This window comes from Etheostoma spectabile, chromosome 15 (genome assembly GCF_008692095.1).
Source record: "Etheostoma spectabile isolate EspeVRDwgs_2016 chromosome 15, UIUC_Espe_1.0, whole genome shotgun sequence".
NCBI classification, from domain to species: Eukaryota; Metazoa; Chordata; class Actinopteri; order Perciformes; family Percidae; genus Etheostoma; species Etheostoma spectabile.
In genome coordinates this window covers 1,776,168-1,792,512 of record NC_045747.1, presented here as the reverse complement: position 1 = coordinate 1,792,512, position 16,345 = coordinate 1,776,168, and the positions used below count along the sequence as shown (strand labels likewise).

Genomic DNA, 16,345 nt, shown 5'->3' with positions numbered 1-16,345 from the left:
ACCACCAACCTTCCGATTGGCAGGCAACTGCTCTTCCACTAAGCACACAGCCGCCTCCCCCCAGAACGTCACCAGCATGTCTTTAGTACACACTGCTTTCCTTCACAGACTTCCAACAGTTTTCGTTAATAAAATGCAAATATTTCTTAGCTGTGAACTCTGTGTATCTTGATATTTACATCAAGGTGAACCAGGCAGAAAGTCAGGTTATGGGGGATGAGTTTGGGTTAGAACATTTTTTTTTATCATTTGGTTTACACTTTCAAGCTTTAGCTGGCTTCTAAAAATACATTTGACCACATCTGTTTTTATTGAAGAAGCTGGAGAGATGACAGGAAATTAGGGACAGAGAGATGCTACAAAAGTTTCCATTGCATTTGCAAAAAATAGTAATTTGTCTACACAAATACAATCCAGTATAAATATATAAAGGAAGTTTCCCATGACTCAATAAATGGGGGGATTGGTGAATATTTCTTGGCTTTAAATGGAGCAGTTGCTTAAATGACAACTGCTTATGAATCTTAAAGTAACTAACCATCAAAAAGCTGTCTTAAAACTCTAGTTTCTTTGCAACATAGTTCCCTTCTTGAGTCTTTCAAGGAAAGCATTAGGAAATTGTTAGTCTCCCAATGCCAGACCCTCCTCCACAGCACCGCACATATCAGCATGCGGTAGCTGGTCAACGTAGAGCTCATTTTAACTACGTGATACCCTGTTGGGTAGTTGCAGCTGTAACAAGGCAAGGCAAAATGTGAATTGAAAAGTGACTGGTGACATTTATCAAATAAATGTAGTGGAGTAGAACTTACAAAATATCCCTCTGAAATGTAGTGGAATAAAGAAGCATTTCATGGAAAGTGGAAGTAAAGTACACACTGTCTGAGCTAGTAGAAAATCCCCAATTAATGAAATAATTTTCTCTCCACTATGCTTATTATTCAGGGGGGGGGAGTAGGAATCTGAGCAGTTTGTCAGCCAGGCTGTGTCCTGTGCCCTGCTGTTCCCATCCTCTTTCTCTTCACCCTCAGTTCAAAGGTGAGCTTTATTGACGTGATAGATGGGCGTCGTTGCCAAAGCCGTAGGCTCTGTTTTAATTTCCAAAACATGTTTCTCTTCCCTCACATTCATGTTCTGTAGTACCACTTCAGGTCTGATGTTCTTACAGTATGTGGCGATCCACTTACTATTGACCCAGCACACGCCAAACCTTTTCTCTCTGTTCTCCTCATTGTCTCGGCTCGCTCCTTCCTTTCATTTCATCAGGTTCTTTGTAAACGCCGTGTCCAGCGGTGTGAAATCTGTTAATCGATCGTGACTGATTGTGTGCCGTTGTTCGCTGAGAGAGAGAGAGAGAGAGAGAGAGAGAGAGAGAGAGAGAGAGAGAGAGAGAGAGAGAAAAGCCAGGGGGATGAAGAAAGAGAGAGATCTAGTGCACGTGAATGAGTGTGCACATGCAAAAAACAGAAGCAGAGGAAGAGACGAAAGAAAGAGGGAGCACGTGGATGAGGACAGGAAGAGAATAATGGATTCTGTGTGTGCGTGTGTGCGTGTGTGTGTGTGTGTGTGTGTGTTTGTGCGTGCGTGTGTGTGTGTGTGTGCAGGGGTGGGAGGGTAAATGAAATAGTCCTGCTTGCCAGGCAGAAGGTGCTGGTTGCTGGTTTAACGGCTTGATGACTCTAATGGGCCATTGTGTGCCATTTAGATATTGTTGTGGTTAAAAGGCTTTGGCAGCCACAGAGGACGCCTGTCACTGCAGCACGCAGAAGGAGAGGGAAGATGGGCCACAAGTGTGTCTTAGAGTGTGTGTTCATAAGAGAGAGAGAGAGAGGAGCGAAGAGACAAAGGTGGCAAAAGTCAGAAGAAGAAAGTACAGTTACATCATTTACTTGAGATTGAGTTTCATTTATTTAAAATGGACAGTGCATATTAATGAACATTTATGTAAATATACAAGATTGTAGCATGTGGTTAATCTAACATCCCTAGTCCCTTTAGCAGCTTTTATCGGGACTTAATTGCGTATATCTACAGGTGGTATAACAGTTCACTTAAATATACCACAAATGTGCTGAAGGACTGTATTGCATCCTGCTGTGCCCACTCTGTAGAATGTTTCTCTTAACCGTTCTCTCCAAATCCCTCTTACCCCCCCATCCTCTGAAGGGCTGAGACTGAAAGAAGAACAAAAACATACAAAATTCAAGAGGCACAACAGATAACAGATACATGTATCTCCCAGTCTCTGCAGATTCATACACATACAGACTTAATATGCAAACAGTTATGCAGGCACCAAAGCACTTACTGTATGGTAATCACATACTGTATGGTACACGCTTGCAGACATGCTTTATACTGACATCTAACAGTGTCTGCAGAAGTAACCCCTTTTTGCATGTGTGCATGCATGCATTGGCCTGCACTCCATAAAGCCATGTACAAAACATGCATCTGCAGTGTCTACATGCGTACTACATATATTATATAATATAATGTGAAAAGGAAAAAGAAAAGTCCACTATTGGATATCTACTACAAAAACGTTATTGCTATTCAGCAATGACCCGGCAATATCGCGTCATTATGGAACCCACGCAACTTCTAGGAAGGGCCCGCCCTTTAATAGCATTCCCACACTACTATTGGCCAGGCGTCCATGCTTACACAAAGTAACATAACCCTAGTTGTTCAGGTCCTATCCCCTGACCATTTGGCTATCCTAACATTAACCCCTCGAGGTCAATGCCTAACCCCAGCGGACTGCTTCATACGGCGGGCCTTTCCTAGAAGTTACGTGGGGTCCATACTAACGAGTCAATACCAAGTAGCTGATTATCTGGTCTCTGTGAGCGACCCAAAAATGCAAAAAGGCATGAACCAAATATAGACTGAGTGACCATTACCAGGCTGTTGAGAGTGGTGAACACAGAAACTCAGAGAAAAAAACCCAACTGTGTCAGTTCTGACAAGGAAGAGGCACTTCCTGCTACACTACAGCATGTATAAAGACAAAAGAACAAAGTCTTCATTTTGTAAAGAAAATCAAACTCAAGATAATTTAACACACTCACAACATTTACTCGGGGAAACAAAACTGAAATTGAAGAAGCAAAACATGTCAGAGCACGTCACTTTTTGCCTGAAGAACAACCAGCAGAACAACTCGTTACCATTCCATTGTGAAACTATATCTCATCGTTTTATCATAATACTGTTGTATTTTCATAGAGTTTGATGTTCGTTTTCCAGCAAAGGAGCAAATGGTGTACCTGTTTACAGCACAGCCAAACAAACTCTTCAAAATAAAAGCCTTGCCTCGTTTCGTCAGTTGAAAGCTTTTAATGTGAAACAGCAGCAGTAGCAATAGTGTGGTTTGAGTATGATATCAGTGAGTAAGATCACATGCGGCATGATTTCCTGGGAATCTGTCAATGTTGTGAAGGAAATTTGAGTCCTGTTGTTGTGTGTTTCCAACTTGTCCCGCATTGCCTGACCTTCCTCCACAGCGCCGCGGAGGAGGGTCTGGCTAGTCCACACAACATTCCGGGATGGGAGAAATCCTGCTCTGGTTTATTGGCATTTCTTTAAACCAATCACAATCTTCATGGGCCGCATTTAGCACCGAGCAAAGCCATGGTGCCGCTGCAAAACAGCCTCGGGAAGGAACTTGTTTTAGCGTACGTTCAAAAGTTGTTTTAGCAGTGCAACAGAAAACCGAGATTGGACAGATTTATATAAACTTTATTTCAGACCCAGCGGGATCCATATCCCAATAAAAACTTACACAAACACAAAAATACAAAGCCTTCCACAATATTCAGTGTCTGATATACAGACCTGTTCGCCAATGGTTCCACAGTCTGGAAGAGAATCTGACAGAACTGCAGCGATAGTAGATAATCTAGCTAGCTGTCTGGATTTACCCTGCAGAGATTTCATAAATCCACCAGAGTTTATAATTACAACACAAACAAAACGGATAGTAATGGACATCCGGCAGAATTTCCGACGGGAACAGAGCAATCCCGGAAGTGGAACGTCGTGGACGTGGACGAGTTTCCAACTGACTCATTTCAAAACAAGAGACCTGTAACTGTCTTGAGAGTTATCTAAAATATGCACTTGGTGGTTATATAGGTGATAGCATGCTTAAAGGCTTAAGCTACAAAAGTCATTGCAAAAGTCTGCAGCAGATGTAGTTCAGTAACTATGAAAATACATAATGTAAATACATTGAATGGCTATTGCTGAAAATAAAACGCAGAACATGAATAGCATCAAAAATGTTTTTTTGTGATTTTACTTTAATAAAGATCATGCCAATATAACAAATTTGATGAGAGACAGAAATGGAAGGATGCCGAGGAAGTGAATGAATCTCAGGATTATGATTGAAACAGTCTGAAATATTCACAAGTCCAGCGGGCAGGATTTGACTCCACCTGCCCTGAAGCTAAACAACCTCTCACATCTCTGGTACATGCAACTCGGGCTCACCGCTGTCTTGTCTTTTTTTTTTAAAGCTTCACTGGCTGCACTTTTTTCTTCTTCATCGGTGTACACGAACACGCGTGCGTGCACACACACACACCTAGGTAACCGCAAGTTCAAAATAAGAAAAGATGTGATGGTGACATACTGAGGGAGTGTCTCTACTCGTTTGCATCTTAAGAGACTGGGAAAAACGAGGGAGGGTGGCGTGCGGAGGAGAAAAGGGTTTTAAGTGCTTGTGCAGGGCTTTAGGCAGCAAAAACAGGGTTAGTTAATCAGGGAGGGAAGACTGGAACGAGTGAGGTAGGAGACGGAGAGCATACAGATTGGCTTATTGTCTTAGCCCGTCTTCTAACATGTTCCGTTGTGGAGACCACCTCCCTGCCACTGTTGCGCCAATAAAGCAGATTTGAATTTGAATTTTCCTCACAGTGTATGAAAGGAGTCCTCACTGGGGGAGCCTAACAAGTGAGGGATGGGGTAGTAGAGACGGAGACGGGGTGGTCTGTTTGAATCAGGGATGAGAGATGGGACACATACAAGGTTTGCTTTCACTCCTGCCTCGTTTGGTCCGTTTAAAACAAACCATAGAGCCTTTGGTCTTATAATGCATTTTGTGTGGGGTCGTGGGAAAGCTTATCCAAAATCTGGTGCGGACCAAACGCACAAACTCTGGGCCGCTTAAAATCAAGGGTCTCGGTTTGCTTCCATGTCAACTACAGTTTGGTTCTCTTCAGGTGAGAACCCAATACGACCCAAACACTGGAAGCCTACCAAAAACAGAGCCTTTCCTAGCCTCCAATTTCAACCTTGCACACAATTTACAGACTCATACATTGGTGTAGTCTACGTGATACGCAGGTATACGTAAGTATACCCACTAAGAAAACTCCAGGATTTCCATATACCCACTTAAAAATTTGCAATAACACATAACAACGTACTTTGTATTATAATTTTAATATAGTTTGAAACTGTGTTTTTTTCTTCGAATAGGCTAAATAAAGGTATTTCCATCGTAAATTGATGCATAAAAGTGTGCCAGAATGCAGGAAATGAGGTCTTTGATGCTCTAAATTTCCCCCCAAAAGGCCCATTCTGACCCATATAGGCCCATGCATACTGTATATAGTACAGTATACCCACTACATTACAATACATGAAATACTTTAGACTTCACCACTGCTTATTAATGATTTAAGGAATGATAACTTTCAGATCCGTAGGCTGTTCTGACCATACGTCGCTGGTCGTCTGTGGGACATCAACCCAACTTTATTTAAATTTGGTGGTGTTCCATTCTTTTTGAGACCAGAAGTGTCGACCCGTTTTGGATATTTTGTCCAATAAACAAACGACCGTATCCACCGTGTGACGTGTGTTTACAGTGTTTGGTGCATTTGACAAAGTGCAGTGTGAAAGCCCCCCGAACCACACCTTGTCCACCGAACTATAGGTGAGAATGCGCCGTAAACCTTTCCCAGCTTTCTCTTTAGCACTTGCCTCCTAGTAATTTCTTTCTTCCAGTCCAGTCATTCCAGTCATACAGAACAATTCTTCCATTTGTCATCGAGACGCTGCGTCGTTGACCGAGCACCCCATGCTTCCCGAGGGGTCGGAGAACGAGGACTCGGGGCGTATTCCGCAGTCACACTTGGTTGAGAGTGCCGGCTAAATACCTGAAATGTAAATGTAAAACGCAGGGGATTCGGGGGAGAGAGAGAGCGGTGGAGATAAAAGAGGAGTGAGATAGAGAGGGTAGTCTTTGCCTAGGGAAGGGAATGGGAGTGTAGAGCTAAGGAGGGTGTGGAGGAGGAGGGAGAACGGAGATAGAAAGGGTGGTCTCGCCGCTGACAGTGACTGAGGGCGAGCCTTTATCGTGTTGCCAGGAAAAGAACACAGAAGCACATATCAACTGTACTCTCACTCTATTTCCCTTTGCTCTCTACTCGCCTCTCGCACTCTCCTCCTCCTCCTCGCTCGCTCTCTTTTCTCTGATATCGGGTGGTTTCTTGTTTCACTCTCTTCTATAGGCTGAAGACAGTTTTTTAAGGGTAAATGTTGATTTCGGTCCTCGCTTTGTTGCGTGTACCAATGCGTCGTAGATGAACTGTAAAATAAGGGGTGAGGTGAAGACACTGGATTCAGTCGAGATGAGATTGTATGTGTCTTTTGAGGGTACTTCAGTTTTCATGGTCTGAAGTGGCGAGAAACAGCCCCAGCATGATGATGGCTCTGGGCCTACAACTGACAGCACAGCCCAGGTGCACCCTGGGATGCTGATGATATGTGAAGAGAAGGAAGGAGGGAGGAAGAATATAACAGAAGGAAAGAGAAGAGAGACATTTAGCCGTGGAGGATGGAAAAAGTTACAGAGGTTTTCAAAAGTATGGAGGAAAGAAGGCGAGCGGGAGGGAAAACGGGAGAGAGGGGGATAATAGGTGGAGGGATGGAGAGCCAAGACTTGAGGGCAAGCCATAGTGGAAGATTGAAATCAGTAGATATGACAGGAGTAGACGAGATGGCAGAGGACAGATGGAGAGAGTGGAGAGGGAATAAATGGATTAATAACATCCCTCATCTGGACCTTACTGCCCCCCTCCCTCCCTCATTTCCTCGTTCCCTCCCTGCTACTTCTCTCCGTCTTTTTTCCCGCCGCCACCTCTCCCCTCCTCCCTTCCGCTTGGAGCAAGGGACAGGGAGAAAGATGTCTGACTACAGAAGCGTGCTCACCTGCTGGACTCCCTAAACCACTTTACAGCCGCCCTGGGAGGCTTTGTGGTCCTCCTCATCGTCTTCACTCCAGACCGCAGGACTTATCCTCCCTCTTTACTGGGTGACCTTTTAAAACTCTTTGTGAGAGTTGCGTATTTGAAAAAAAATATCTCTAAAAACACATGGTGTAACTGTGGACATCATTTCAAACAGATTAAACACTAGATCAGTAGTGTAGAACTCAGTTTCACTAAGGGCCACATTGGAAAATAAGAATCACATCAAAAGCCAGACATTTTGAGTTTATTGACATGCTTTTATTTTGAAAAAGTCAACTATCTTTGACTGTATTATTGCATGTCTTATAAAGTATTCTCCCTTATTGTTTGGTCAACACAAAGCCCTAAAAATGCTCCCTAACCATCATAGAAAAAAGGTTGAGAAAAGCAACAAAAACAACTTAAAAAATGTGGGACCAAAAGCATCGGCAAAAGTGAAAAAAACTACAGTAGCTTGAGAAAGTTTACACACACATGCTAAAGTTGATTAATAAGAGAATAAAAAAACATCTTTTGGATTGGATCTTTTTGGATGCCTTAATTAAAAAAAAAAAATAGAAAGGAAAATCCAACCGTTAAGGACACCAATTTTCTTTGTGAAAAAATGTTGTATTGTAAATAAATAAACGTTCTTCCTTAAATACAGAGGGCATAAGTATACACACGGCTATGTTAAATTCCCATAGAGGCAGGCACATTTGTATTTTTAAAGGCCAGTTATATCATGGATTGGGATACTATGCATCCTGATGAAGTTCCCTTAGTCTTTGGAATTAAAATAGCCCCCCCCCCCCCCATATTATCACATACCCTTCACCATACATAGAGATAGACACGGTTTGATTTCAGTTAGACTAATAGCTGGTTTGATTTGCATCGAGAGATGATCTTATGGAAGGTTCCTCATGCCTTTCCCTATGTATAGTGAAGGTATGTGATGATGCGGGGCTATTTTAACTCCAAAGGTCGAGGGAACTTCATCAGGATGCAGTTTTTTTTTTTAAATCAGCCATTATAAATGCAGATACCGATATATTGGGAAATGCCTAATATCGGCCGATAAAATTGGCCCGCCGATATATTGTACTATCTAACAACTTATAAATTTGATTTAGGTTCTGATTTGAAGAGTTCAAATTAGCACTGTCATCTTTATTGATTTACCAATGCAAAGGGTTAGGGATTTTAGTGGAGGGATCTTTGAAGGGGATGTTGGAAAGCGGTGAGTTGGATGTGTAGAACTCAAAAGACTTTAGATTGACCTTTATTCAGCCAGCTCACAACTCTATTTGTTATCTAACAGGTTACCTAATCGTATCCTACATCAGCAATGTTTGATGTACTGAGAGACAGAGTGTTCATTGGGCCAGGTCACTCGCCAAGCTTCTGCAGAGCTTGTAAATTCATGCTGAAATCTTTGATATAATAAACATATTCAATAATAGTATAATCAAGAACAGTGTCAAGCAGCATTGTTGTTCGCACACCACAATGTCCTCACCCTGCCATACATTTCCACAGACAAACACACAGATATAAAAGCCAGACGATGTCCATATATTTTGTAGACTCAGGCTTCCCTCCAGCCACCCTATTTAGTCTCCTTGGCCTAACTTTACCAGACACACTCACAGACACACACTCAGAGAAAGAACTATTACCATTCCACAAGGACCAGGGGACAAACGCAGGAGCAGCAGGAAAAGCATCAGACTGCTGAGGCCCCTGGGTGAGTCGTCTGCTAAACTTAGAGCAGAAATGGGCCAGTGAGAAACGATCTGTGCATTTGTGTGTGTGTGTGTGTTTGTGTGTGTGTGTGTTTGTTAAGTGGCATTAAAGTCTGACTGCGTCAAAATATGAATCAAAACAGCCCCTCTATCTTTTTAATTTCCTTCCAGTTTCTTTTTGGACTTTTTGCATTTTTGTCGCTCTTCAGTCTTTAAAACCCCTGGAAGGGTACAGAGGCTGTGACTGGGTGGCCACATTGCAATCTAAATCATGTTGAGCAAAATGAGTCAAATATACTAATGAAGACCTGTGTTTTCTTTAATTAAGGTTCAGAAAGTACTTAAAATAAGGTCACTGTTAATTAGGCGATGGTCTGACAAATGTGCAAGCTAATTAAGCTTGTATGTGTTTGATTAAAGATAAGTCGGCTTCCATGATAAGAAATGTGATGATGAGGCACGAGAAGAGCGAAGTAGAGGGAAAAACGAGATACGGGGAGTGAGGGGAGGTTCAATTGAGGTAGAGATTGTGTGTGTGTGTGTGTGTGTGTGTGTGTGTGTGTGTGTGTGTGTGTGTGTTTGTGTGTTGTGTGTGTGTGTGTGTGTGTGTGTTGTGTGTGTGAGTGGAGAGGGACAGAGAGCAATGACGGTGACAAAGGGGAGGGCTTGTCATCATATGTAATTTCAATGCACGGGGCTTTATTGAAACGTGTGGGTGTGTGTGTGTGTGTGTGTGTGGTGTGTGTGTGTGTGTGTGTGGTGGTGTGTGGTGTGTGGTGTGTGTGTGTGTGTGTTGGTGAGAGAGAGAATGCCTGTGGCTGTGCTGAGTTTATATCTTCTGCCCACTGTCTTTTAATTCACTATATTCAAGTGAAGCCAGCTGCCCCCCCCCCCCCCCTTCCTGCCTCCACCTCCCACTCAGCCTCTCTTTTTCCATCCCTCCATTGCTTTTTCTCTCAGTCTTGCTCTCCTTCTCTGTCTCTCCTCTGTCTCTCTCGCTGGCTTCTCTTTCCATCAGGCAGTGCGCACGCAGTCAATCGCCCCCCCCCCCCCCCCCCCCCCGCTCAAGTTCAAAGGAGCCTTTATAGACAGGATAGAAATATGCATTGCCAAAAGCCTCCCAGCAACAGACATCACCATCATCTCTCTCTGCCTTGCTCTACCTTTCTATCTCAGTCTTTGTCTCTCTTCCACTCACACTGTTCTCGCCCCGTCACCTATGTGGGATATACTGTACATGTAGCGGCTTGTTAAAAAGGCCTTGAAATCAATAGTGTTGCTAAGGGAAGGACATTCCACTAGTTTTTTTCTGGGCTAATTACAATGTATTCCACATTCTCCCACATTACCTATGGTAGCTTTTGTATGTTATATCTGTATTTCAGGATAGGTAGCCGCCACACAGGATGTGTAAGGTGTAATCCACCTTGATTTTTTTTAAATTTAACTCTACAGTTCCGAAGACTTGTTCCTGATCTGAAACAAACATTACTAAACCAACATCTGTTCATCACGGTTATCAAACGTTAATGAAATAAGCAGTGAAAAATATTTTCAGTAAACTAAATAAAAAATAAAAACCTTGAAGACAAACCAAACCTAAACTGAAACTATATCGCCAGGTTAAAAAACTGAATATCTAAAAACTAAAAACTTGATTTTTCCAATAAACTGAAACTAAACTAAAACTAGCAAACACACCCTGAAAACTACTAAACTACATGAAACTGAAAAGTCCAAACTAAAATAAAACCCACTTGAAAATTCTAAACTATAATTGCCTTGGTTAGAATTAGTGTATATACATTTTTTTTTTAAATCCACATATCCACAGTCTTACCTTAAACAAATAGACCTAATGATAATTTGTAAGGCTGCCCCCCCCCAATAGTTGACGATTCAATTCAATCAGTCGGTGTGCACTCAGACAACTGAGATTCTTCAAGTTGTCTTTTTGTTATGTTTTATGAATCCATGTGCAGAGCGAGTGCTGCTCTCCATTACACGCATCCCTGGAACCGGACCCAGGTGAGACGGAGGTAGCTGCCCGCAGGAAGAGAGGCTTTTTGAACATGTTAAAAACAATAGATAAATAAGAAAATGTATATTTCAGCACAAGCCAGAAAAACCAACAAATACTACGTACTCAGCAAACACATCTTTCAATATGAATGTAAATGATTCAAAAAGGATTCCCATGTTCAAAAAGGACTAGGAAGAAGGTAAAGGTCCCATGACATGGTGCTCTTTGGGTTCTTTTTAATAGACCTTAGTGGTTCTTATGGGTCCCCATACCATATCTGAAGTCTCCTTCCCAAAATTCAGCCTTGGTGCAGAGTTACAGCCACTAGAGCAAATACCGGGGGGTGGGGGTGTGGCCTTAACCAATTGCCACTAAGGTCGTTTGAAAGCCATGATGTCTCCCTCTCATGGGTGGGCCAAATTCTCTGGGTGGGAAAAACAAAGAAAGGGGAGGTAATCTTGCTCCTTATGATGTCATAAGGGGAAAGATTTCAGATCGGACCATCTGAGCTTTCATTTTCTCAAAGACAGAGCAGGATACCAAGCCCTCGGTTTACACCTATCACCATGTCAAGCCACTGGGGGACCATAGGCAGGCTGGGGGAATTCATATTAATGTTAATAAAAAAACTTTTTTCATTTTTCATTTCATTTTTTCAATAAAAGTTTCAGCTCAACCCCATTTTTTTACTTTTGTACTTATATACAAATTATATTATATTCAATTTAACTATTCACTTATTTATATATGTATACATACACATACTTGCATATATATATACACATGCCCATGTTTCATCTTTCAGTTAAATCAAACCAAATAATAACCCCAAGAACAATACAGTCAGATGTTGCACATTTCCAATCGGTCGCTAGCGTAGTTAGCACACATTAGCTTGTGAACGTCACTGTCACCCCGAATGTGCTGCAGAACGCTGTTCAAAAATCTGATAGTTCAATGAAGTGCTGCTCCATAGTCTGTAAATAGGAAAATAAACGTGTGATGTGTTCATAATAACACTGAGGAACTTTAGTATGCATGCATCTACAAAACATATTCAATCCAAGGGATATCATGTAAAAGATAGAACGCTTAGAACTCAAGATGTTACAAAACCAAGACAGACTAAGAGATATAAACAGTAAAACTTAACTGTAGTAATTCAAATTACATCAGTATAAACTTACCCCGTAATACTGACGTAAATATTAATATCAGAGTGCTTGATACAACAGTAACAACATCTAACTGACATGTGTACATTACCTGAAAATAATATTCTCTGGTGTTATTGTATAGTTTGATGTAAACTACTGGGCCTTTAGACACTGTGTCAGCTGTCAAGTCGTCCTGGAAACACATGATTTGTGCAGCTCAAACTGTAGTGCTTCTTGTGGTAACATTTGAACTCAGTACACTATGTACAGAACACAGCGAATAGTAGTGCAAATGTGTGGATGTGTGCACCTGAACTATAAAAGCGTGTTACCATGTTCCCGTATATATTTGCTTTTTGTGATCAGTGTACAATACTCTTAGCAGTTTAGCAGTGTGAGTCGGGCTGTTAATCGGATGTTAAGTGGTGTGTGTGTGTGTGTGTGTGTGTGTGTGTGTGTGTGTGTGTGTGTGTGTGTGTGTGTGTGTGTGTGTGTGTGTGTGTGTGTGTGTGTGTGTGTGTGGTGTGTGTCCAAAAGCAGCACCCTAGTATTAGTCTGTGATTGCAGTTGTGATTTGTCATTTTGTGTTTTGTATGTGTGTGTTTGAGTGGGCCCTTTTATAGAGGGTGGCTTTTGAATGCAGCTGTGTGTGGGGTGTGTGTGTGCGTGCGGGTGTGTGCGCACACGTGCGTGCATGTCTGAGTCTGTGTTTAAAAACCATTCAAGGTGTGTGTGTGTGTGTGTGTGTGTGAATAATACAAAGCAAGATTGGAAGTGGGTCTATTTCTTTTGCAGTCACTGATGTGTCCCTGTGTGTGTAATTGAAATACCTGAGTTATTGACTATCTCTCCCCTTCAAGTCAAATAACTGCTCTAGGAGTAGGCAACTCTGGCAGACCAAGGCCTGTCAACCATGGAATATGCATACATACACACACACACACACACAAACACACACACAAACAGGCACATATATAAAAGAGAGCCCTGCTGAGGCCACGTCTACACAAATACAGACATGCAGATTTCACACAGGCAAAATAGGAGGCACAATACAGATATCAACTACACAAACTGGCACACACACATGGAAACATACATAGATTAGACATGTCTCTATCCACCTCACACACTGTAATTGTAGGAATTAAGTTTTGTAATTTGTATACTTCCCTTTTTTTTGTTTAAGTAACAGTTGTTATTTATGCTTTTATTTTGAAGTCCTTTACAAGTTTCGTTGGGCTGCTCTCGCGGGAGTTGTACTGTTGCACCAGCGGGCAGCAGATACCATGGACATGTGTGTGTTCCGGGAAAGGTTCCATGCTGGCTAAAGCAGACCTTGATGTGAGCGGTTTTAAGTGTACCTCTGAAGACTCAAAGACCTCCCTTTTCTTCGTTCATCTGCGTTTTACTTTGGTAAATGGTATTCCACATGCTGTGCATGTTATTGTTTGTGTTAAGCTAACATCGTTTCTATATTTTCTCATCAATGTAGTTTTAGTAGTTTTCACGGTGGATTTGGAACCACTTGTGTCTGCCTGTGCTTAGAGGGAATTACACACACACACACACACACACACACACACACACACACACACACACTACCCATAGAGAAGGGCACGTGTCAATCTCTCTCTCTCTGACAAGCATCAGTCCACTGTGGTTGAACAACTCAGGCTTAGCCTCCTCCTGCCTAAATGGTGGCTGGCTGACTCCCTGACACAGACACACAAACACCAACACCACAAACACTCCACACACACACACACACACACACACACACACACACACACACACACACACACCTCCGTTTCCCTGCTCCTTCACCGGCTCCTGGCTTCCTGCCCCTTCACTGCTCACTCGCTCCGGATCACAGCCGTCTGCCAGCCTGCCCTCTTCCTCTCCATTCATCCCATTGTCACCACATTGTCCTCTGCCTCTGTCCCTCTGGAGGCTTCATATCTCAGCTGCATCCTCGCCACTTTTTGTACATCTCTATCTTTTATTCTCGCGTGCTTACTTCCGTTTTCTCTCCCTTTTAGTTATCTCTGTTTTTCTCTTTTCTCTTATCGGTTTCCTCCTCTACGGGTTTCATCTGTTGACGTATCTCTCCATCTCTCTTTCCCCTGTCTCCACTGGCCATTCATTCTGCTGTATTGTGCGGCGTAGAGTATTGTTGTCTGTATACAGTAGCCAGCGCTGACGTCAGCCATGGATCCACAGAGAAGACAGTGACCGGCTCAGAAGCTTATTCAAAGCCTTGCTGGCTGGCTTCCTGCGTCTGGCTGACTGACTCGCTGGCCCTTTGGGAATTTTAATTCTTACTAATCGATCACCTTGTGCCAACAGAAGGTGATAATGTTGCCAGGCCTTAATTATTGTTGCTATAAATGAAAAGTGGTGTTTTGCAGCACTTCATTTGACCCAAGGTTTCTTATCATTCAGCGTGCCCTCCCACTAGGGATTTTTTTCCTACCATATTGCTCACCCTCATTCTTTCCACACTTCTGTCATGCTCTTCTTTTTGCATGTATTTTTCTTAAAGGCTAATGAAAATTCTGCATACCTCTGGCACTCTGAATGACTATGTTGGACAGTGCATTAATACTGCTCTTAAGAAGAGAGAGATAGAAAGAGGAAGCCAGAGGACATGGGTGGAAAACAGGGTGCTGTACAGAGGATAAAGGGTAGAGCTGGAGTGCAGGAATCTGGAAATTCAATTATAACTGTGCCCCGGCAGTAATTCCACTGGTATGAATGGGACGGCAGAGCGAGAGAAGAAATAGATAGAGATGGATGAAGGGTAAGAGAAAAAGAAGGGCAGAGAAGAGATTGAAAGTTGAAGAACAAATGGGTTACAGTTAGCAGAGAGAAACATGAGTACAACATCAGCCTGTGCATCATTATTTCATGATTTTGAAACAGCCTCTGTAGCATTAGATGCACTCGTTTCATATTTCACACAGCACGGGGTGATAATGGCAACCTCACAGATGCAGCACGTTATTTGAAAGAGAGTTTGGCTTTTGCAACATGTGCCCTGTAGCTCTCAACATGCCACCTCAATGGTATAGCCCTGATCTCATTAATGCAGGAATAGAGTAGCGAATTAACCCATTTGCATCCCCGGGGAGGGGCAGGTTAGCCTTTGATGTTGACTGAAGCACAGAGAGAGTCCTAAGGAGCCAGGGAGATTTCAACACCCTGCCTGCCTAGTCTCACATTGCCAGACCTGTCTCCACAGCGCTGTGGAGTAAGGTCTGGCCCCTCCACACATACACTCCATGATAGGAGAATTAAAAAAGCTCTGGGCTTTTGCCTTTTTATTTTGAAATTATAATTAAACCAATCACAATTGTCTTGGGCGATTCTAAGCTCCGGCATGGGACTTGTCTTTGTGGAACATTTGCACCCCGCAAAAGAATAAAAAACACCACGTATAATATTAAATGAAGTTGACTGGTCACACAGAACACTAACTTGAGCTTCGTACACACAGCAATCCCACCAACTGGTCCCAAAACGTCCCAGTTATAGAGTAAATTCCGTAAACATGTTCTTCTTTACAATCATTCCCTGAAAGAATCAAACAAGACCTGCACTTGTTGCACAATCCAAATTTACATTTTCAGTGTGTGGCTTGCTGGCGTCGAAGGTTGCTGTTGTGTCCCGGTACAAAGTGATTTTTAAATGAACTGTTGTCAATCCGGACTACTATACAACTGACTTTACCCACATTCAGTGCCCAATCAAAACGCACAACAAAGTCACTCTCATTCATTTAATTTACCACATTGGATGCACAAATATCCAAGAACATGAACTTTGTGCGTTTGGGCTCACAGACATGTCGCCGAGCTGCAGAGTCTTGTCTAGACTAGCATTTCTCACCTCCTCCTCTTCTTCTGTCCAGCTCAATATTCCATTTCAACACTGGTTGCAAAGGCTTAGATCTCAGTCTGCGAGCGACGCTGAGGTGTCTGTCTCTGCCTGCCCTGCCGGTTGGATTGGTGTACCTTCTGTATCTCTCATATTTAGTTTCAGCCTCTCCAAGGGAAGGGCTACTACTAATGTAGTTAGTTAAATGTTTCTGTACAGCGTGTCCAGAGAGTGTGTGTGCGGGTGCGGGTGCGGGTGCGTGTGCGTGTGCGTGTGCGTGTGTGTGTGTGT

At 42.7% G+C, this 16,345-nt stretch overlaps 1 protein-coding gene and 1 long non-coding RNA gene across 3 annotated transcripts in view; both read left to right on the top strand.

Annotated features, from left to right (window-relative positions):
• The window catches only part of LOC116703577 (uncharacterized), a 15,644-nt gene extending 8,016 nt beyond the window's left edge, over positions 1 to 7,628 (top strand). Inside the window, exon 3 of the long non-coding RNA XR_004335461.1 lies at positions 7,448 to 7,628. This is a non-coding gene — a long non-coding RNA (uncharacterized LOC116703577). The remainder of the gene's footprint in view (positions 1 to 7,447) is intronic.
• grin2ba (glutamate receptor, ionotropic, N-methyl D-aspartate 2B, genome duplicate a) overlaps positions 1 to 16,345 on the top strand; it is a 150,456-nt gene that overhangs the window by 68,062 nt on the left and 66,049 nt on the right. The gene's annotated exons all lie outside the window — the stretch shown is intronic.